The sequence below is a fragment of the Taudactylus pleione genome, unplaced genomic scaffold (assembly GCF_031769625.1).
Source record: "Taudactylus pleione unplaced genomic scaffold, aTauple2 ptg000121l, whole genome shotgun sequence".
NCBI classification, from domain to species: Eukaryota; Metazoa; Chordata; class Amphibia; order Anura; family Myobatrachidae; genus Taudactylus; species Taudactylus pleione.
The window spans coordinates 1,794,823-1,817,548 of record NW_028284523.1 but is presented as its reverse complement, the minus strand read 5'-3'; the positions used below and the strand labels follow the sequence as shown (position 1 = coordinate 1,817,548).

Sequence of the window (22,726 nt, the reverse complement as noted above, 5' to 3'; positions counted from 1 at the left end):
ACAGCGCACTGCTTCTTCAAACTGGTACCGTCTGTTATTGCTTCAAGGACTCTAAAGCTAGCCCACATCGCCTGTACATTATAAGGTTCCTGGTTCTAAACTGTATTCTGATATTTGTTCTAAGACTTTGCTTAAACCAGCATTACAAAGTGCCCTGTACTGTATGCAGCAGATTCCATGTGCATTTCTAAGTGCCTTTGATTCTGCCCTCACCTCAGCAATTTTTCTAATTATTGACTTTCGTTTAGTTCTGTGTCTCCTGCATGTTATGTCCTGCACTGTACCGTGTGTGTGTGTATAATTCTGATTTGCTCCACCTCTACATCTGAAACATGGTGACATCATATTTTTCAATCACACTTCTCAATCTTGACTTCAATTTTCTGGCCATAAGGTTCCAACCTAACCTTCTAGCACTCACACAGAACATAAGGTTGGGCATTGTGGGAGGGTTACATCACTCAGTACAAGGTGTCATCATTCACCCAACTAGCAGCAGAAAGCATCTTTATACCCAGCTTCTGACAAGATGCTCTTGAACCTAATTGCAAATGTACTGTAGATCTTTAATGCTATTCCATGTCCCACTTATTTGATGTGCTTGACTTTAGAGCATTGGATTGGATCTTATTACCCTTGCTAGAGACCATAATGATACTCCCTACACTTACCCTCTTTGTCATTGAAGCTCAATGGAACATGTCGGAAATAACTAGAGAAAAGAATGAAGGCTGTCTTATATCACCATTACTTTTTCCAGCCAGCCTGGACTATACACATTATGCACAGTACAAACAGGGACATTTCAAGACAGGAGGGGGCCCATGTGCAGTCTCTGTCCGGGGACCCCTCCTCTCTCCCTGGCAGCAGGCAGCGCACTGAGCGCAGCGCCACACTGGCAGACTCTGGGCACTAGAGTGGCGGACAATTTCCAGGCGATTTTGACAGCGCTGATACTGGCGACGACGTGGGACTCCAGATCCGGAGTGGTAAGTATTAAAAATATGGGTGCATGGTGTGCGGTGTGGGCCCACCCCCTGGACCCAAGGGCCCATGTGCCCCGCACTGTGCTATAACTAGACATTTTGGAGCCCTGTGTAAACAGGGACAGTGCGCACCGGACCAAAAAAAGGGTATGGTCTCATAAGGTAATGGTGTGGCCACACTATAGTTCCATTACGCTACACAGTAGTGCCCCTTATTTACATTACACTACATATCTTTAGTAGTGTCCCTTATACACATTACGCTAAATTGTAGTAGTGCCCCTTACACATTACGCCACACAGTGGTAATGTGCCTTACACATTATGCCCACAGTACAAATTCTCCCCATTACACCACACAGTACAAATTCCCCCCACCCCATTACACATTATTCCACAGTACAACTTCCCCCCTCTCCTATTACACATTATGTCACACAGTACAACACCCTCCCCTACATTAAAAATTATGTCACATAATACAACTTCCCCCCCTTACACATTAAGCCACACAGTACAACTTCCCCCCTTACTCATTATGCCACACAGTACAACCCCTCTCTCCCCATTACACATTATGCCACACAGTACAAACACCCACCCCCATTACACATTATGCCACACAGTACAACCCCCCTCTCCCTTATACATTATGCTAACAGTACAAAACCCAACTCCTTCCCCGGTCTCTCAGCACTTACCTATGGGAGCCGGGGGAAGCCGCAGTCTCTGTCCATGCCTGTACCTCTGTCTCTGTCTGCACTGACTGAGCTCCTCAGCGCAGGGCACTCTGGGACTGGACTGGGAGAGACGTCACGTCATGACATCTCTCCCAGTCCTTGAAGCCACTATAGAAGAAGGGGGAGGGGTGGAGCTCAGGGGGCGGGCAGCTGCAGCACTGCCCGCTGTTATGTGTAATAGGAGCGGTGTGCCCGGCAGAGAAGCTGGGCATACAGTTACTATTATACATTGCATTGGGTGGCCGCTGTAGTGAAGGTGTAATCGCACCACCCTAGTTACGGCCCTGGCCCCACACTCCCTGCACCCGTTATAGATATGTACAAACATTTTTGGAGATTGTCAGAGATTCTTCTACATTGAATTACCCTGACTGGTACAACACTAGTTTCAGAACTGCGATCTTGCAGATTTCAAGTCCTGATATAATGAGGGCAGAGCTGAATATAAAACTCACTATGAATATTATATTTCTCTGCCCATTATACCATACACCTCTCTACTGCCACCACCCATTGAAAATACACAAAGGGGCTACAGGCCCTCTAACACTGTATCACAATTGTGCTGGCTCAGTGACACAAACTACCACTCAGTTAGTTGGTCTCCCCTTGCTTCTAGCAATAAATAATTGTTATGGCGTAACCATAGAGATCTAATAGCCTCCTCAAAGACTGGGTTCTGGAGCATATATGGAAATAGACTAATAAAGGAACACTCAGATACAGGACAAAAGGCTCCAATATATTTTGTCAGCTTATCCCCCCACCCAATAGTGAGGCCCTGACCCCATCTCTGGTGAATGGCTAGCTTGTTAATTAACCCAGGGTCCATAACAGGACCGCCCACATAACTTTTAACATAAGTACAAATAACTATACCTCATATCCCCTGTCTAATAGCTACATGAAATATGGTATGTTCACTTTAATCCCTATTATTTAAGATATAAAATGAAAATAATCACGACTGTTTGGGGAAGTGTGCTTGGTAAGATACCTAATTTTTCCCAAACTATGCTTCCTACATGCCCCCAAATCACATTAGTCCAGTGTACAGACTTCAGGTATAATCCTATGATTTTGGGTGCTCCTGTTAAAAAAAAATATAAATTTTCAGTCCAAAACAGATAACATGGCCAGATAATTATGTAAAATCACACCTGCTGTTTGGATACCCCCTGCGGTGTTAGGAGCCAGAAATGCATCCTCACATCATCTGTATGCAGACATAGATAAATGGCTTTGTTTACCAATGTCCTGTCCAGGTAATTGCTTTATCCTGCGCACAGGATACTACAGTTAATATGTATACTAATCAAACTGCACAAGGCCAGCTCAGGCTTACTGCTTGCAATTAAAACTAATTTTGCTCTCTGTGAGCCAAATTTCAACAGTACATCAAAATAACATAATAACTTTAAAAAAAAGAGTTCATATAATACAGTTATTAATAAAACAATAGGGAGATTTATCAAACCTTCTAAAGAGGACAAGTGGGGGTGTCGCCCATTTCAACTGTTACAGGGTATATATTAATATCACCATATATAGAATATTAATCAACCAATCAATATGTTTATATGAATATTAAATCCCTATACAGTATAGGCACATATAAATGAAAATTACTTATTCCATGGTCAGAGCTCAGAACTGGTGTTTCCAGTTCACAGATGGAGCCAGATCTCACACAGCAATCTAATTAGCTTTCCAATGCTGTGGTCAGAAGGCCTTGACATTTGTTGTAGCACAGGTAGGATAAGAACCACTCCCATGAGTTTCAACTGACCAAAAGTGCCCTCTGGGTATGAGATTCTTGCAGACAAGATGAAATGCCATTTTATAGGTAAGACCCCCACAAGAGTCTATTTCCTCCTGAAAACACACTTATCAGGTGGGAGCAAGGAGGGGCAGAGAGATGGAATATCAACACTCCTCAACGGGGAACCTGGCTCCTTTCCTTCCCGATGGTTAAGTATATCTGGCCCTCAAACCACACATGGCTTACATGGGGATGGTTAATGATATTGTGTAAAATATCTGTACAGTAGCTTAGTCTTGTAGTGATTTGTGTTGTGTTAACATGTAGTAGATTGTATGTAGCATGTCTATAGTAATTTGGTAAAGTGATATCATGGAGTTTTTGTCTATTATATGGCTGGCTGGTGTGATTATATATATATATATATATTAGGGGTGTGCACCGGCCACTTTTCGTGTTTTGGTTTTGGATCTGGATCTTTCTTCGCATTTTGGATCTGGATCTGGATTGGTTTTGCCAAAACCACCCTTCGGTATTTTGGGTTCTGGGTTTTGTGTTTTGGATCTGTATTTTTTTTAAAAAAAGCATAAAAACAGCTAAAATCACAGAATGTGTTGATTTTTCTGCTCCTATGCTATTATTAACCTCAAAAACCTTAATTTCCAATCATTTCCAGTCTATTCTGAACACCTCACAATAGTGTTTTTATGTCCAAAAGGTTGCACCGAGGTAGATGGATGACTATGCTAAGCGACACGAGTGGGCGGCACAAACACATGGCCCATCTTGGAGTGACACTGCAGTGGCAGACAGGATGGCAGTTTGAAAAACTAGGCCCCAAATAGTACATAATTCAAAAAAAAAAAAGAGGTGCAAGATGGAATTGTCCTTGGGCCCTCCCACCCACCCTTATGTTGTATAAACAGGACATGCACACTTTAACAAACCAATCATTTCAGCGCCAGGGTCTGCCACACAACTGTGGCTGAAATTATTGGTTCGTTTGGGCCCCCACAAAACAAGCTGGCAATTAATCTGTCCCTGCACAAACTGGCTCTACGGAGGCAAGATGTCATCCTCATCCTCCTCATCCACCGATTCCTCACCCTCTTCAGTGTGTACATCCTCATCCTCACAAAGTATTAACTCGTCCCCACTTGAATCCACCACCACAGGTCCCTCTGTACGTTCTGGAGGCTGGTCTCCCTGGAAGAGCTGATAATTCATTTTGATGAACATCATCTTCTCCACATTCTGTGGAAGCAACCTCCTACGCCTTTCGCTGACAAGGTTCCCGGCTGCACTAAACAATCTTTCGGAGTACACACTGGAGGGGGGGCAACTCAGGTAAAATAGAGCCAGTTTGTACAGGGGCCTCCAAATTGCCTCTTTTTCCTGCCAGTACAGGTATGGACTGTCTGACATGTCTACTTGGATGCTGTCACCAATGTAATCCTCCACCATTCTGTCAATGGTGACAGTATCATATGCAGTGACAGTAGACATGTCAGAAATTGTTGCCAGGTCTTTCAGTCCGGACCAGATGTCCAAACTTGGTCCTGCCTGCCCTGCATCACCGCCAGCGGGTTGCTTAGGATACCTAAGTTTTTTCCTGGCAGCCCCAGTTGCGGGAGAAAATGAAGAAGGAGCCGTTGATGTGTCACGTTCCGCTTCAGCTGACAGTGTGTTCACCAGCAGGTCTTTGCACCTCTGCAGGCTTGTGTCGGCCGGAAAGAGAGACACCACATAGGCTTTAAACCTAGGATTGAGCACGGTGGCCAAAATGTAGTGGTCTGATTTCAACAGATTGACCACCCTGGAATCCTGGCAAAGCGAATGAAGGGCTTCATCCACAAGTCCCACATGCCGAGCGGAATCGCTCCGTCTTAGCTCCTCCTTCACTTTCTCCAGCTGCTTCTGCAAAAGCCTGATGAGGGGAATGACCTGACTCAAGCTGGCAGTGTCTGAACTGACTTCACGTGTGGCAAGTTCGAAGGGCTGGAGAACCTTGCACAACACGGAAATCATTCTCCACTGCGCTTGAGTCAGGTCCATACTAGGGGTGAGCGGGTTCGGATTTCTGAAATCCGAACCCCCCCGAGCCCCCCCGATCCGAGTCCGATTCGAGTCAGGCTCGACTTTTCCCGCCTGACTCGGATCTGAAATCGAGGCAAAACGTCATCATCCCGCCTTCCGAGTCTCGCAGGTTTTGGATCCTATATAAGGTACCCGCGTCGGCGCCATTTTCTCACTCGGCTGTGGACAGTGAAGAGGGAGGGTGGGAGTTAGGGCTGTGTAGTGTAGTGTAGTGCTGCTGTTGTCCACTACTTCAAAGTCCATAGGGGCTGGCTGTGTTGTGCTGTGCTGCTGTTGTTAATAGGGGCTGTGTCCACTACTTCAAAGTCCATAGGGGCTGGCTGGACTGTGTTGTGCAGTCAGTTCTCCATAGGGGCTGTGTCCACTCCAAAGTCCTGTGCAGTGTCCCAGTCCTAAAGGGGTGCTGTAGTGTTGTCCGGGGGGTGCTCTGTCCATCAGGGGTGCTCCCCCCAAGTGCTAAAAAAATAAAATATTTTCTGTGTTTGTGAATTGTGTGCGCAGTAGCCGCACGTGCATCAACAAAGTAGTGCCAAGCGTGCGCCTGTGTCATAAGTAAAGGGCCGGCTGGCTTGACCGTTAAAGGGTGCTGTAACCCCCAAAGTACACTCCAGTCCAAACCAAAAAAAAAATTATTTTCTGTGTTTGTGAATTGTGTGCGCAGTAGCCGCACGTGCATCAACAAAGTAGTGCCAAGCGTGCGCCTGTGTCATAAGTAAAGGGCCGGCTGGCTTGACCGTTAAAGGGTGCTGTAACCCCCAAAGTACACTCCAGTCCAAACCCAAAAAAAAATAATTTTCTGTGTTTGTGAATGGTGTGCGCAGTAGCCGCACGTGCATCAACAAAGTAGTGCCAAGCGTGCGCCTGTGTCATAAGTAAAGGGCCGGCTGGCTTGACCGTTAAGGGTGCTGTAACCCCCGAAAGTACACTCCAGTCCAAACCCCAAAAAATATTATTTTCTGTGTTTGTTAATTGTGTGCGTAGTAGCCGCATGTGCATCAACAAAGTAGTGCCAAGCGTGCGCCTGTGTCATAAGTAAAGGGCCGGCTGGCTTGACCGTTAAAGGGTGCTGTAACCCCCAAAGTACTCTCCAGTCCAAACCAAAAAAAAAATTATTTTCTGTGTTTGTGAATTGTGTGCTCAGTAGCCGCACGTGCATCAACAAAGTAGTGCCAAGCGTGCGCCTGTGTCATAAGTAAAGGGCCGGCTGGCTTGACCATTAAAGGGTGCTGTAACCCCCAAAGTACACTCCAGTCCAAACCAAAAAAAAAATTATTTTCTGTGTTTGTGAATTGTGTGCGCAGTAGCCGCACGTGCATCAACAAAGTAGTGCCAAGCGTGCGCCTGTGTCATAAGTAAAGGGCGGGCTGACTTGACCGTTAAGGGTGCTGTAACCCCCGAAAGTACACTCCAGTCCAAACCAAAAAAAAAAATATTTTCTGTGTTTGTGAATTGTGTGCGCAGTAGCTGCACGTGCATCAACAAAGTAGTGCCAAGCGTGCGCCTGTGTCATAAGTAAAGGGCCGGCTGGCTTGACCGTTAAAGGGTGCTGTAACCCCCAAAGTACACTCCAGTCCAAACCCAAAAAAAAATTATTTTCTGTGTTTGTGAATTGTGTGCGCAGTAGCCGCACGTGCATCAACAAAGTAGTGCCAAGCGTGCGCAAGTGTCATAAGTAAAGGGCCGGCTGGCTTGACCGTTAAGGGTGCTGTAACCCCCGAAAGTACACTCCAGTCCAAACCAAAAAAAAAATTATTTTCTGTGTTTGTGAATTGTGTGCGCAGTAGCCGCACGTGCATCAACAAAGTAGTGCCAAGAGTGCGCCTGTGTCATAAGTAAAGGGCCGGCTGGCTTGACCGTTAAAGGGTGCTGTAACCCCCAAAGTACACTCCAGTCCAAACCAAAAAAAAAATTATTTTCTGTGTTTGTGAATTGTGTGCGCAGTAGCCGCACGTGCATCAACAAAGTAGTGCCAAGCGTGCGCCTGTGTCATAAGTAAAGGGCCGGCTGGCTTGACCGTTAAGGGTGCTGTAATCCCCGAAAGTACACTCCAGTCCAAACCAAAAAAAAAATTATTTTCTGTGTTCGTGAATTGTGTGCGCAGTAGCCGCACGTGCATCAACAAAGTAGTGCCAAGCGTGCGCCTGTGTCATAAGTAAAGGGCCGGCTGGCTTGACCGTTAAGGGTGCTGTAACCCCCGAAAGTACACTCCAGTCCAAACCAAAAAAAAAATTATTTTCTATGTTTGTGAATTGTGTGCGCAGTAGCCGCATGTGCATCAACAAAGTAGTGCCAAGCGTGCGCCTGTGTCATAAGTAAAGGGCCGGCTGGCTTGACCGTTAAGGGTGCTGTAACCCCCGAAAGTACACTCCAGTCCAAACCAAAAAAAAAAAAATTTTCTGTGTTTGTGAATTGTGTGCGCAGTAGCCGCACGTGCATCAACAAAGTAGTGCCAAGCGTGTGCCTGTGTCATAAGTAAAGGGCCGGCTGGCTTGACCGTTAAGGGTGCTGTAACCCCCGAAAGTACACTTCAGTCCAAACCAAAAAAAAAATTATTTTCTGTGTTTGTGAATTGTGTGCGCAGTAGCCGCACGTGCATCAACAAAGTAGTGCCAAGCGTGCGCCTGTGTCATAAGTAAAGGGCCGGCTGGCTTGACTGTTAAGGGTGCTGTAACCCCCGAAAGTACACTCCAGTCCAAACCACAAAAAAAATTATTTTCTGTGTTTGTGAATTGTGTGCGCAGTAGCCGCACGTGCATCAACAAAGTAGTGCCAAGCGTGCGCCTGTGTCATAAGTAAAGGGCCGGCTGGCTTGACCGTTAAAGGGTGCTGTAACCCCCAAAGTACACTCCAAACCAAAAAAAAAAATTTTTTCTGTGTTTGTGAATTGTGTGCGCAGTAGCCGCACGTGCATCATCAAAGGAGCAGCGCCAAGCGTGCGCCTGTGTCCCATAAGTAAAGAGCCGGCTGGCTCATTTCTTAAAGGCTGGTGTAACCCACAAAGTGCACTACTCTCCAGCAAAAATAAAAAAATATTTTCTGTGTTTAGCCGCACGTATATATCAAATCGATATAACATAAATGGAGGACCAATCTTTCTCCGATAAAAATAAAATAGAGAAAGATCAAGAACCACTTCCTCCTAGTGCTGAAGCTGCTGCCACTATTCATGACATAGACGATAACATGCCATCAACGTCGTCTGCCAAGGCCGATGCCCAATGTCATAGTAGAGGGCACATACAATCCCAAATGACAAAGTTCAGGAAAATGACCTTGAAAAAAACATTTAAATCAGCTGAAGAGAAACGTAAACTTGCCAATATGCCATTTACGACACGGAGTGGCAAGGAACGGCTAAGGTCGATCCCTAGTATGTTCATGACTAGTGGTTCAGCTTCACATGACGATGGAAGCCCTCCTCCCACTAAAAAAATCAAAAGAGTTAAGCTGGCAAAAGCACAGCGAAGAACTGTGCTTTCTAAGAAGATATCACAAATCCCCAAGGAGAGTCCAAGTGTGGTGGTGGTTGCGATGCCTGACCTTCCCAGCACTGGACGGGAAGAGGTGGCTCTTTCCACCATTTGCACGCCCCCTGCAAGTGCTGAAAGGAGCACCCACAGTCCACTTGCTGATATGCAAATTGAAGATGTCACTGTTGAAGTACAACAGGATGAGGATACTGGTGTAGCTGGCGCTGAGGAGGAAGTTGGCGAGGAGGATTCTGATGGTGATGTGGTTTGTTTAAATCAGGCTCCGGGGGAGACAGTTGTTGTCCGTGGGATGAAAAAGCCCATCACGGTCATGCCTGGGCAGAAGACCAAACATTCCACCTCTTTGGTCTGGCAATATTTCTATCCAAATCCGGACAACAACTGTCTTGCCATATGTACCATATGTAAAGGTGAAATAAGTAGGGGTAGGGACGTCAACCACCTAGGAACATCCTCCCTTATACGGCACCTGCAGCGCGTTCATAAAAAGTTACTGTCAAGTTCAGAAACTTTGGCTAAGACCGTAAGCAGTCCAGGGACACCTAAATCCTGTTGTCCTGTTGTATCCAAGCGCCTGCAAACCACACCATCAACTCCCTCCTCGTCAATTTCCTCCTTAGTCAGGTTCGGATGTAGTCCTGCAGGCCATGTCACTGGCATGACTGACTCTCCTATCCGGGATTCCTCCGGAGGATCCTGCATTGCTACGCCTACTGCTGCCGCAGCTGCTGTTGCTACTGCTGGGAGTCGTTCATCATCCCAGAGAGGAAGTAGGAACACCACTACTTTTACTAAACAATTGACCCTCCAACAGTCCTTAGCGAGGAGGATGAAGTACGACAGCAGTCATGCTGAAGCAAAACGTATAACTGAGGCCTTGACTGCTATGTTGGTGTTAGACGTGCGTCCGGTATCCGCCATTAGTGCAGTGGGATTTAGACAATTGATGGAGGTAGTGTATCCCCGGTTCCAAATCCCGTCTAGATTCCACTTCACTAGGCAGGCGATACCGAGACTGTACAGAAACGTCAGAAAAAGTGTCCTCAGTGTCCTGAAAAATGCCATTGTACACAATGTCCACTTAACCACGGACATGTGGACAAGTGGAACAGGGCAGACTAAGGACTATATGACTGTGACAGCCCACTGGGTAGATGTATCACCTTACGCAGCAACAGCAGCAGCGTCACCAGTAGCAGCATCTCAGAAACGCCAGCTCGTTACAAGGCAGGCTACGTTGTGTATCACCGGTTTCAGCAAGAGGCACACCGCCGACAACCTCTTAGAGAAACTGAGGGAAATCATCGCCCAGTGGCTTACCCCACTTAGACTCTCCTGGGGATTTGTGATATCTGACAACGCCACCAATATTGTGCGGGCATTACATCTGGGCAAATTCCAGCACGTCCCATGTTTTGCTCACACAATAAACTTGGTGGTGCAGAATTTTCTGAAAAGCGACAGGGGCGTGCAGGAGACGCTTTGGGTGGCCCAAAAAATTTCTGGCCACTTTCGCCATTCAGCGACTGCGTGCCGAAGACTGGAGCGCCAGCAAACACTCTTGATCCTGCCCCGCCATCACCTGAAGCAAGAGGTTGTGACGCGGTGGAACTCAACCCTCTATATGCTTCAGAGGATGGAGGAGCAGCAAAAGGCCATACAAGCCTATACATCCACCTATGACATAGGCAAAGGAGGGGGTATGCACCTGACTCAAGCGCAGTGGAGAATGATTTCCGTGTTGTGCAAGGTTCTCCAGCCCTTCGAACTTGCCACACGTGAAGTCAGTTCAGACACTGCCAGCTTGAGTCAGGTCATTCCCCTCATCAGGCTTTTGCAGAAGCAGCTGGAGAAAGTGAAGGAGGAGCTAAGACGGAGCGATTGCGCTCGGCATGTGGGACTTGTGGATGAAGCCCTTCATTCGCTTTGCCAGGATTCCAGGGTGGTCAATCTGTTGAAATCAGACCACTACATTTTGGCCACCGTGCTCGATCCTAGGTTTAAATCCTATGTGGTGTCTCTCTTTCCGTCCGACACAAGCCTGCAGAGGTGCAAAGACCTGCTGGTGAACACACTGTCAGCTGAAGCGGAACGTGACACGTCAACGGCTCCTTCTTCATTTTCTCCCGCAACTGGGGCTGCCAGGAAAAAACTTAGGTATCCTAAGCAACCCGCTGGCGGTGATGCAGGGCAGGCAGGACCAAGTTTGGACATCTGGTCCGGACTGAAAGACCTGGCAACAATTTCTGACATGTCTACTGTCACTGCATATGATACTGTCACCATTGACAGAATGGTGGAGGATTACATCGGTGACAGCATCCAAGTAGGCATGTCAGACAGTCCATACCTGTACTGGCAGGAAAAAGAGGCAATTTGGAGGCCCCTGTACAAACTGGCTCTATTTTACCTGAGTTGCCCCCCCTCCAGTGTGTACTCCGAAAGAGTGTTTAGTGCAGCCGGGACCCTTGTCAGCGAAAGGCGTAGGAGGTTGCTTTCACAGAATGTGGAGAAGATGATGTTCATCAAAATGAATTATCAGCTCTTCCAGGCAGACCAGCCTCCAGAAGGTACAGAGGGACCTGTGGTGGTGGATTCAAGTGGGGACGAGTTAATACTTTGTGAGGATGAGGATGTACACACTGAAGAGGGTGAGGAATTGGTGGATGAGGAGGATGAGGATGACATCTTGCCTCCGTAGAGCCAGTTTGTGCAGGGACACATTAATTGCCAGCTTGTTTTGTGGGGGCCCAAACGAACCAATCATTTCAGCCACAGTTGTGTGGCAGACCCTGGCGCTGAAATGATTGGTTTGTTAAAGTGTGCATGTCCTGTTTATACAACATAAGGGTGGGTGGGAGGGCCCAAGGACAATTGCATCTTGCACCTCTTTTTTTTCTTTGCATTATGTACAGTTTGGGGCCTAGTTTTGCAAACTGCCATCCTGTCTGCCACTGCAGTTTCATGCCTAGATGGGTCACGTGTTTGTGCCGCCCACTCGTGTCGCTTAGCATAGTCATCCAGCTACCTCGGTGCAACCTTTTGGACATAAATACACTATTGTGAGGTGTGAGGTGTTCAGAATAGACTGGAAATGAGTGGAAATTAAGGTTATTGAGGTTAATAATAGCATAGGAGCAGAAAAACCTACAAATTCTGTGATTTTAGCTGTTTTTATGCTTTTTTTCAAAAAAATACAGATCCAAAACACAAAACCCAGAACCCAAAACACGGAAGGGTGGTTTTGGCAAAACCAATCCAGATCCAAAACACGAAGAAAGATCCAGATCCAAAACCAAAACACGAAAAGTGGCCGGTGCACACCCCTAGTGCATACCCCCTCCTGTGCCTATGTCATAGGTGGATGTATAGGCTTGAATGGCCTTTTGCTGCTCCTCCATCCTCTGAAGCATATAGAGGGTTGAGTTCCACCGCGTTACAACCTCTTGCTTCAGGTGATGGCGGGGCAGGTTCAAGAGTGTTTGCTGGCGCTCCAGTCTTCGGCACGCAGTCACTGAATGGCGAAAGTGGCCTGAAATTTTTCGGGCCACCCAAAGCGTCTCCTGCACGCCCCTGTCGCTTTTCAGAAAATTCTGCACCACCAAGTTTATTGTGTGAGCAAAACATGGGACGTACTGGAATTTGCCCAGATGTAATGCCCGCACAATATTGGTGGCGTTGTCAGATATCACAAATCCCCAGGAGAGTCTAAGTGGGGTAAGCCACTGGGCGATGATTTTCCTCAGTTTCTCTAAGAGGTTGTCGGCGGTGTGCCTCTTACTGAAACCGGTGATACACAGCGTAGCCTGCCTTGGAATGAGCTGGCGTTTCTGAGATGCTGCGACTGGTGACGCTGCTGCTGTTGCTGCGTAAGGTGATACATCTACCCAGTGGGCTGTCACAGTCATATAGTCCTTAGTCTGCCCTGTTCCACTTGTCCACATGTCCGTGGTTATGTGGACATTGGGTACAACGGCATTTTTCAGGACACTGAGGACACTTTTTCTGACGTTTCTGTACTGTCTCGGTATCGCCTGCCTAGTGAAGTGGAATCTAGACGGGATTTGGAACCGGGGACACACTACCTCCAGCAATTATCTAAATCCCATTGCACTAATGGCGGATACCCGACGCACGTCTAACACCAACAAAGCAGTCAAGGCCTCAGTTATACGTTTTGCTACAGGATGACTGCTGTCGTACTTCATCCTCCTCGCTAAGGACTGTTGGAGGGTCATTTGTTTAGTAAAAGTAGTGGTGTTCCTACTTCCTCTCTGGGATGATGAACGACTCCCAGCAGCAGCAACAGCAGCAGCAGGAGGCGTAGCAATGCAGGATCCTCCGGAGGAATCCCGGATAGGAGAGTCAGTCATGCCAGTGACATGGCCTGCAGGACTACTTCCGATCCTGACTAAGGAGGAAATTGACGAGGAGGGAGTTGACGGTGTGGTTTGCAGGCGCTTGGATACAACAGGACAACGGGATTTAGGTGTCCCTGGACTGCTTACGGTCTTAGCCAAAGTTTCTGAACTTGAAAGTAACTTATTATGAACGCGCTGCAGGTGCCGTATAAGGGAATATGTTCCTAGGTGGTTAACGTCCCTACCCCTACTTATTACACCTTTACATAAGGTACATATGGCAAGACAGTTGTTGTCCGGATTTGGATAGAAATATTGCCAGACCAAAGAGGTGGAATGTTTGGTCTTCTGCCCAGGCATGACCGTGATGGGCTTTTTCATCCCACGGACAACAACTGTCTCCCCCGGAGCCTGATTTAAACAAACCACATCACCATCAGAATCCTCCTCGCCAACTTCCTCCTCAGCGCCAGCTACACCAGTATCCTCATCCTGTTGTACTTCAACAGTGACATCTTCAATTTGCATATCAGCAAGTGGACTGTGGGTGCTCCTTTCAGCACTTGCAGGGGGCGTGCAAATGGTGGAAAGAGCCACCTCTTCCCGTCCAGTGCTGGGAAGGTCAAGCATCGCAACCACCACCACACTTGGACTCTCCTTGGGGATTTGTGATATCTTCTTAGAAAGCACAGTTCTTCGCTGTGCTTTTGCCAGCTTACCTCTTTTGATTTTTTTAGTGGGAGGAGGGCTTCCATCGTCATGTGAAGCTGAACCACTAGTCATGAACATACTAGGGATCGACCTTAGCCGTTCCTTGCCACTCCGTGTCGTAAATGGCATATTGGCAAGTTTACGTTTCTCTTCAGCTGATTTAAATATTTTTTTCAAGGTCATTTTCCTGAACTTTGTCATTTGGGATTGTATGTGCCCTCTATTATGACATTGGGCATCGGCCTTGGCAGACGACGTTGATGGCATGTTATCGTCTATGTCATGACTAGTGGCAGCAGCTTCAGCACTAGGAGGAAGTGGTTCTTGATCTTTCTCTATTTTATTTTTATCTGAGAAAGTTTGGTCCTCCATTTATGTTATATCGATTTGATATATACGTGCGGCTAAACACAGAAAATATTTTTTTCTTTTTGCTGGAGAGTAGTGCACTTTGTGGGTTACACCAGCCTTTAAGAAATGAGCCAGCCGGCTCTTTACTTATGGGACACAGGCGCATGCTTGGCACTACTTTGTTGATGCACGTGCGGCTACTGCGCACACAATTCACAAACACAGAAAATATATATTTTTTTGGTTTGGACTGGAGTGTACTTTGGGGGTTACAGCACCCTTTAACGGTCAAGCCAGCCGGCCCTTTACTTATGACACAGGCGCACGCTTGGCACTACTTTGTTGATGCACGTGCGGCTACTGCGCACACAATTCACAAACACAGAAAATAATTTTTTTTTTGGTTTGGACTGGAGTGTACTTTGGGGGTTACAGCACCCTTTAACGGTCAAGCCAGCCGGCCCTTTACTTATGACACAGGCGCACGCTTGGCACTACTTTGTTGATGCACGTGCGGCTACTGCGCACACAATTCACAAACACACAAAAAATATTATTTTTTTAGCACTTGGGGGGAGCACCCCTGATGGACAGAGCACCCCCTGGACAACACTACAGCACCCCTTTAGGACTGGGACACTGCACAGGACTTTGGAGTGGACACAGCCCCTATGGAGAACTGACTGCACAACACAGTCCAGCCAGCCCCTATGGACTTTGAAGTAGTGGACACAGCCCCTATTAACAACAGCAGCACAGCACAACACAGCCAGCCCCTATGGACTTTGAAGTAGTGGACAACAGCAGCACAGCGCAGCACAGCACAGCACAACACTACTCTGCACTACACTACGCTACACTACACAGCCCAGCCAGCCCTAACTCCCACCCTCCCTCTTCACTGTCCACAGCCGAGTGAAAAAATGGCGCCGACGCGGGTACCTTATATAGGTTCCAAAACCCGCGAGACTCGGAAGGCGGGTTGATGACGTTTTGCCTCGATTTCAGATCCGAGTCAGGCGGGAAAAGTCGAGCCTGACTCGGATCTGCCTCGGATCGGGGGGGCTCGGGGGGGTTCGGATTTCAGAAATCCGAACCCGCTCACCCCTAATTATATCACACAGTTATGGTGTGTAAAGGTGCTCATACACGGTAAGATTTTTTACCCGATATGGACAGTTTCAATAGGTTGTACAGACCAATCGTATGAAAATATGTGTTTTTTTGTGTTCTGCAATCCCGATGCGTGTCCCCGCCATCCTCTAGTTGGATCGCAGATCAGATGGTTTTGCAGAGAGATCTACAATCTTTTGAGTACAATGTCATTAATTTCTATGCATCTTATCCTATGATCGTAACGATCAATCCTACACCATTTGACCACATCTTATGAAAAATTTCAAGGAAAGAATTTCAAGGGCAATCGTACAACTCATCTTACCAACTTTGAATCGCACCGTGTATGGGGGCCTTAAGAATGTACCAAAAATAGTTTTCAAGGTGAAATGAGTTCTACATCTCACTAATAGATATCATATCTGTGAAAGAGCATTGAAAAGTCTATTTATGTTAGCAATCGGTATACAATATTCAGCTTGCATATTTATAATAGTAGTCAGAATATCTGATGAAGTTGTTGTAAGGAAGGAGATGTAAGGATAGATACAGGCAGGGCCGGAGGGCCGATGGCCAGATGGGCCGGTCCGGGCAGTGCCGCCAGGGGAGATCTCGGTGGCGGCAGTGAGGCAACACAGAAGTACGTGCGGCCAGACCAACCTTCCTGCCAGGCCCGGAAGTGAGAGTGACGCCTGGTGCAGAGGCTCAATACCGGAGCTTCTGCACGGCAGCTCCTCGATTATTAGATGTGAACCCTGGCTGACATCCTTCCAGTGCCATGCCCCCGCCTGCTCAACTTCCACCTTAGCTGGACCTGCTGCCCTCCCTTCCCTCTCTGCAGAGCCGGATTACCACCGCGGAGCTACACACAGTATAGGTCTCATGGGATGCTGCACCAACATTTCAGGAGACTTGCTTTCAATCAGGACTCTGAGCACTGCAACCTTCCCTCCCTGAATCCCTAGTCCTCCCCATTGCCACTGCAGGCTGACACCCCTGTAGTTCAAATTTTACCCCCCTTTCCCCGGCAAACTGACCCCCCCTTCCCCCTGCAGCTAGAAGCCTCCTTTCCTGTTCCCTCTACAAAACAGCCCGATCCCCCCCTTCCCCCTGCAGCTAGAAGCCTCCTTTCCTGTTCCCTCTACAAAACAGCCTGATTCCCCCCCCCCTTCCCCCTGCAGCTAGAAGCCTCCTTTCCTGTTCCCTTACAAAACAGTCCGATCCCCCCTTCCCCCTGCAGCTAGAAGCCTTCCCTCTACAAAACAGCCCAATCCCCCCCTTCCCCCTGCAGCTAGAAGCCTCCCCTCTACAATACATCCTGATTCCCCCCCTCCTTCCCCCTGCAGACAGAAACCCACCTTCCCCTGAAGTCCAGCCCGACTCCCCCCTCTTCCCCTGCACTAGTGTAGCCCAAATCCTCCCTTACCCCTGGAGACAAGACAAACTCACCTTGCCTGTATCCAGAAGCCCCCTTCCCCCCTGCAGTGCAGCGCAAAATAATCCCCACTGCTGAGTGACATCCACTTTCCCCCTGCAGCCAGATGCCCCCCTCCCCCCTGTAGTGCAGCTTGTAACCACCTTCCCTCTGCAGCCAGATGCCCCCCTCCCCCCTGTAGTGCAGCTTGTAACCACCTTCCCCCTGCAGCCAGATGCCCCCCTCCTCACTGTAGTGCAGCTTGTAACCACCTTCCCCCTGCAGCCAGATGCCCCCCTCCCCCTGTAGTGCAGCTTGTAACCACCTTCCCCCTGCAGCCAGATGCCCCCCTCCTCCCTGTAGTGCAGCTTGTAACCACCTTCCCCCTGCAGCCAGATGCCCCCCTCCCCCCTGTAGTGCAGCTTGTAACCACCTTCCCCCTGCAGCTAGAAGCCTCCCTTTCCTCTACAATATAGCCCGATTCCCCCCTCCCTCCTGCTGACAGAAACCCACCTTCCTCCTTAAGTGCATGAATTTTATTTAGAATTTTTTTTTGTGTCATCAGTTATATTATACACGGGGCATTATTTTTTGTATTGTCCATTTGTGTATTGGGTCCCTGGCATTTTCCTTGCCGCCTGTGCATCGGAGCCTCCTCACTGGCGGATGTTGCCGTGGAGACGCGGAAGCGGATGATGTCATCACGCCGCCTTACGTCTCATACAGAAAATGGAGAAAGATATGGTGGCACTAGGAATCGTAAGCTGGGTACACACTAAACCGTAGCGTCGACGGGCCAACATATCGGGCGGTCCGTATACACTGGGCGATCCGGTGCACGACCGCCCGATATGCTGGCCCCCGCCGCAAAGCGCTGCATGGGATTTTACTGCATGTACAAAAGATCAGGCGATGCGGCTGATGACCCCACGGGAGTGCACACTACACAATGTAGTGCATCCACACTGCACAATATTGACGATTTGTAGTTCTGATGCGACGGATCGGCCAAATTGTTAACAATATTGTGTAGTGTAGCACACAGGTTCTCAAGCTCGGTCCTCAGGGCCCCCAAACAGTGCATGTTTTCCATGTCTCCTCACAGAATCACCTGTGGATCTTTTAAAATGTGTCAGTGAGTAATGACTACACCTGTGCACCTGCTGGGTGACCTGGAAACATGACCTGTGTGAGGTCCTGAGGACTGAGTTTGAGAATCACTAGTCTAGCATATCAACGTTTTAGGACCTGACCTGTGTGACTTTGCTTAGGACTCTGAATGCCAACATATCTTTTTCCATTCTCGCTCACATAATATTATTATACAAGGAACAGGCGGCACTCGTGTGTGCAACAAGCAGGTGTGGTGTGCCTTATTTGACAACTCGTCACAAGTGCCGCCTGTTCCTTGTATGTTTATGCCTCTTGGTTGGCTGAAGAGTTAATTTGGGGGGCAACGGACGCACTACAAATTCAACTAGAGCAGAAGTGCTGGCCCTTCAACATTTATATATATATATATATATATATATACACAGTATAATACACACAGGGTGCTAAGTGACGAGGTGGGATGCGCTCCAAAACATTATTGCACAGGGTGCTGCTTGACCAGGAGCCGGCCATGCCCCTGGTGCTCTTCACTGCCTCTGTACCAGTTCCTTGCAGTTGGGTATGGGAAACTGCGGTCGGGATGCTGCCGGTCAGAATACTGACAGCTGCATCCAGTCAGTCAGAATCCCGACACCACAAGGTAACTTGCCTAGCTCAAACCTTTACCCCTAACCATTCCTGCCCAGTGCCTAAACCTAACCTCCCCCCTAGTGCCTAAACCTAACCCTTCCCCTAGTGCCTAACCTCTAAACCTAACCCTCCCCTAACCCCCGATACTTACCTTCGGGATCCCGGCGCCAATATTTTGACTGTCGGCATCCCACATGCCGGGATGCTGACTACATCCCGTTCCCTTGTACTGTGTAAGTCATATTGTATAAGGGGCACTACTACTGTGTGGTGTAGCATGAATGGGCTCTGTGTGGTATAACGTGAATGGGCTCTGTGTGGCATAACATGAATGGGCTCTGTGTGGCGTAACGTGAATAAGGGACACTACTGTGTGGCATCAATTGAATTGGGGGTACTATTGTATGGTCACGCCCCTTCCCAGGGAGACCACACCTGTTGTTTTTCGATGCGCGCCTTTGGCGCGCACTCTTTTCTACACCTATGTATGGTGGCACCAATGCTTATTATGCACACAGGGCATCAAAATGTGTAGTAATAACTCTGCTGTGGTGTGCACGGATGTGTATTCCTCTGCGTGCAGCACCCCTGCCCTAAAAAATTCCTACAGTAATCACAATCTATTCCTCTACAACTGCTAAGCTAGGGCTTCATCAATTGGCAAAATGCCTTTACTTTTCTTTGTGTGTGACCTCCACCAATGAAGTGCCAGCTTTACCTAACAGAAACAACCAAATAACAAATGTGTGACTATGGCACATGTTTGAATCCCCTCCTGCAGAATGTCCTCTGTTGTATGTATTTTAATACAGATAACGATGTATACTTGTAGGTTGTTCTAATATTAATTCTAAAAGCATAGACTAAGAAGTAGGAGGAGTCAGGAATAGTAAGCGGAGGAGATTATGCCAAGAGCCAGGTGCTGATGCATGGTGGGCCTTTGTGCTTTAAATGCCAGGGCCTATTTTTAGTCTCAGTCCGGCCCTGGATACAGGTATGTGAATTAGCTATAGCATTATGGTAGTTTTCAATGGGAGTTTCAAAATGGAGTTTATCTTGGTACCATGAGCTTAGGACAAAGGAATATGTGGTCTAACATACCCTACATAGAACATCTGGTGTGCAATGTCCTTATTCAAATGAAATTATCCTAATCATTCAAAAGGTATATAATTCTGGGTAACATTTTGCAAATTCATATATATTAATAATAATCTGTTAAGTTAGATGATGAGGAAATATAATATTTGCTTCAGAAATATGAAGTTAAACCCGGCAATTGCCTGCGTGTACAAGCAAACAGAACAAAGCAAGGAAAAAGGAAAATAACCACCCCTTATCAGCAACCAATCAGCTCTTAGCTATCACTTTATAGAATGTAGTAGATAATGTAACACTGGCTCACCTTATGATGAAGTTTAGTTGAATTATTACTGATTTGTTGCTGTGGGCAACATCTCTACTTCTGAAAACCCGCACTTTAGTAAATATACCCCTTAAAATGTCCCATTCCCTCATGGACTCACACTCACATCTGGATATTACATATTCTTCTATTCCTTGTGGTTGCAATTGTTATTTTGAACATCAGGGAGGTCTGATGTTATTAGATACCTATTCTCTTCTTCATGTACTGTGTGAGCAATATGATTTTGACCAAGAATCGAGCGTGCTGTCTATTACCTTGCAGTTCACACTGACACCAAGTTTAATTTTTTACCTCTTTGGATTTCTGTTTATTATTTTCAGTTTCCACAGTTACTATGTTACAAATGATACAGATGCCAGACTTCAGTTCATTCTGTTGGTATCTGTTGTTTCCAGCATTACCTGTTGCATGGGGAACTCGTTAACAGTATGCAAGCTACTATATGTTGAGGGAAGTGGACCATCAATTAACCAATTGATTCTGTACTATATACTGTATGTCCTACATGGTAACAGGCAACATTAGACCCTGAAAAAGATCATTCCGGTGATTGAAACTGCCATTGGGCACTGAATGTATCTGTTCTGTTAATCAGATGTTTCAATTAATATATCTGCTTTATCTACTGATGTGAGTGCTGGTCTTGTCCCTTTTCTGCTGGGTTTGGTACATATGCCCTATTTCACTATTGTGTGGACACCTAGAGGACTTTATGCAGTATGAAGACAAAGGTGGTCCTGCCAAATATTGAACTGATCTAGATTTCTCTTCTGTTCATTCACTTTGCATTTTGATAATTGATAAAAATAAACTATTAACACTTCTATTTTTGAATATTATTTGCAGCATTCTTTCCACACCTGCCTAAAACTTGTAAAAAGAAACACACTGGCACTCAATGCATAATAAATGCATCCACCCTGGGTGCCTCCAATAAAATTTGTAAACAGGCAGATCCAACGTAGTGGCACTCACAGGACTTTATACTGCATCAAAATCGTGGTGTATTGACAGCTAACTCACAACAGGTACTTCCGCGTGGTCAACGTTTCATTTAATGCAAAATTTCATCAGATGAGGTATATCAAAGACCGGTTAGTCTACTTCTGCATACTTAATATTATGTGAGGGTCAATGGATTATTAATAGTTTTCGTTAAGCAGTTGTGTCTTAAGAAGGTATCCTTAGCAGGATATAAATAGTTCCTCTGTACTGACAAGGCTGCTGTGTTTCCCCATGTATGTATCATGGGGATTACAGTACTATGGATAGCTCCCTTGGTACCTGTCACGTCAGCAAGTCTGGAGCTGCCCTCGGTGTCCACCTCTGTCACTGACAGGCTGCCTATTGTTCCAGTCTCTTCTCCTCAGCCTGGTCCATTCCTCTCACAATGCCAGTGCTCTTGTCCTCACAGTGTGTCTATCACCGCTGCTCCTCTGATATCAGCAGCCCCGCTGTGCAGCATTCCTACTTCCTCAAATGGTACCTCATGGTTAGTGCCCGTAGTTGTATATCCTCTGTCTCGTGTCCCCCATCCTTCCCGCTCATGGCATGGGTGGGTTCTTGTACTACTACTTTCACCCTACTCTCATGCTGTCAATTACATTTTTGACAACAATCCAATTATTAGTTAAAAAAAGTTTCTAAAGGATGTTAAATTTAATATGAAAAAGGGAAGGGAAAGTGTTCACTACTCTATACTGTGGGTGACCGGGGGTTTCCCTGAGCCAACCCCTTCACTAGTTACACTAGAATCTGATTGGCTGCTAAAGGCAACACCTCAACTTGTCCTTTTTAGAAGGTTTGATAAATCTCTCCTTTCATCCGAACCTTGAAGTTCCTTGATCAGTGCCTGATCAACCATAAGGTTAGTTATCTGGCTGTCACAAGGTGGTGATGAGTTTCTGTAAAGTGATTACCAGATGGCTATGCCAATGTGACCACGTAACATTTATTTTATGTAAATTGTGCAACAGTGCCATCTGGGTAGCCTGAAGAGCTGCATGTGATTATATTTCGTTTTCCTCACATTCATCAGAAGGCAAAGTCTATGCTACACTCCACAAACATCATTAGAGGCCAAGACCAAATATGTCAAATATGTATAACCTTCATTACCTGCACATGTGCAGAATAAATGGCGATTCCTGAGCATGCATATGCACTGTTCTCTGGGGATGCAGTCAGGAAGCCGACGGTCGAAATGCCTACCACCGACTTCCCGACTGTCTAATCCCAGCAGGGGTCTAATGATAGGCGTAGAAATACAGACGCCTATCATTATCCCTACGCCGGGAGCCCGACGCCCGGCATACCGAACGAAGTGGTAAGCCGGGCGGCGGGCACGAACAGCTGCGCAGGGGGGAGGGTTAGGTTAGGGGGTTACTTACCGAAATCCCGTTGGCATCTTCACCCCATACGGCCGGCGGTAGTACATACGGATCCCGTTTTCTGTGTTTTACAGCATTACAATGGGTACTACAAGTGTATTAGCCTTGGACATCCAGGGCCCTTAATCAGGTCCT

General features: G+C 47.1%; 1 protein-coding gene across 1 annotated transcript in view; it reads left to right on the top strand.

Moving 5' to 3' along the window:
* The window catches only part of LOC148524118 (opsin-5-like), a 90,760-nt gene that overhangs the window by 43,104 nt on the left and 24,930 nt on the right, over window positions 1–22,726 (top strand). The window lies entirely within an intron of this gene.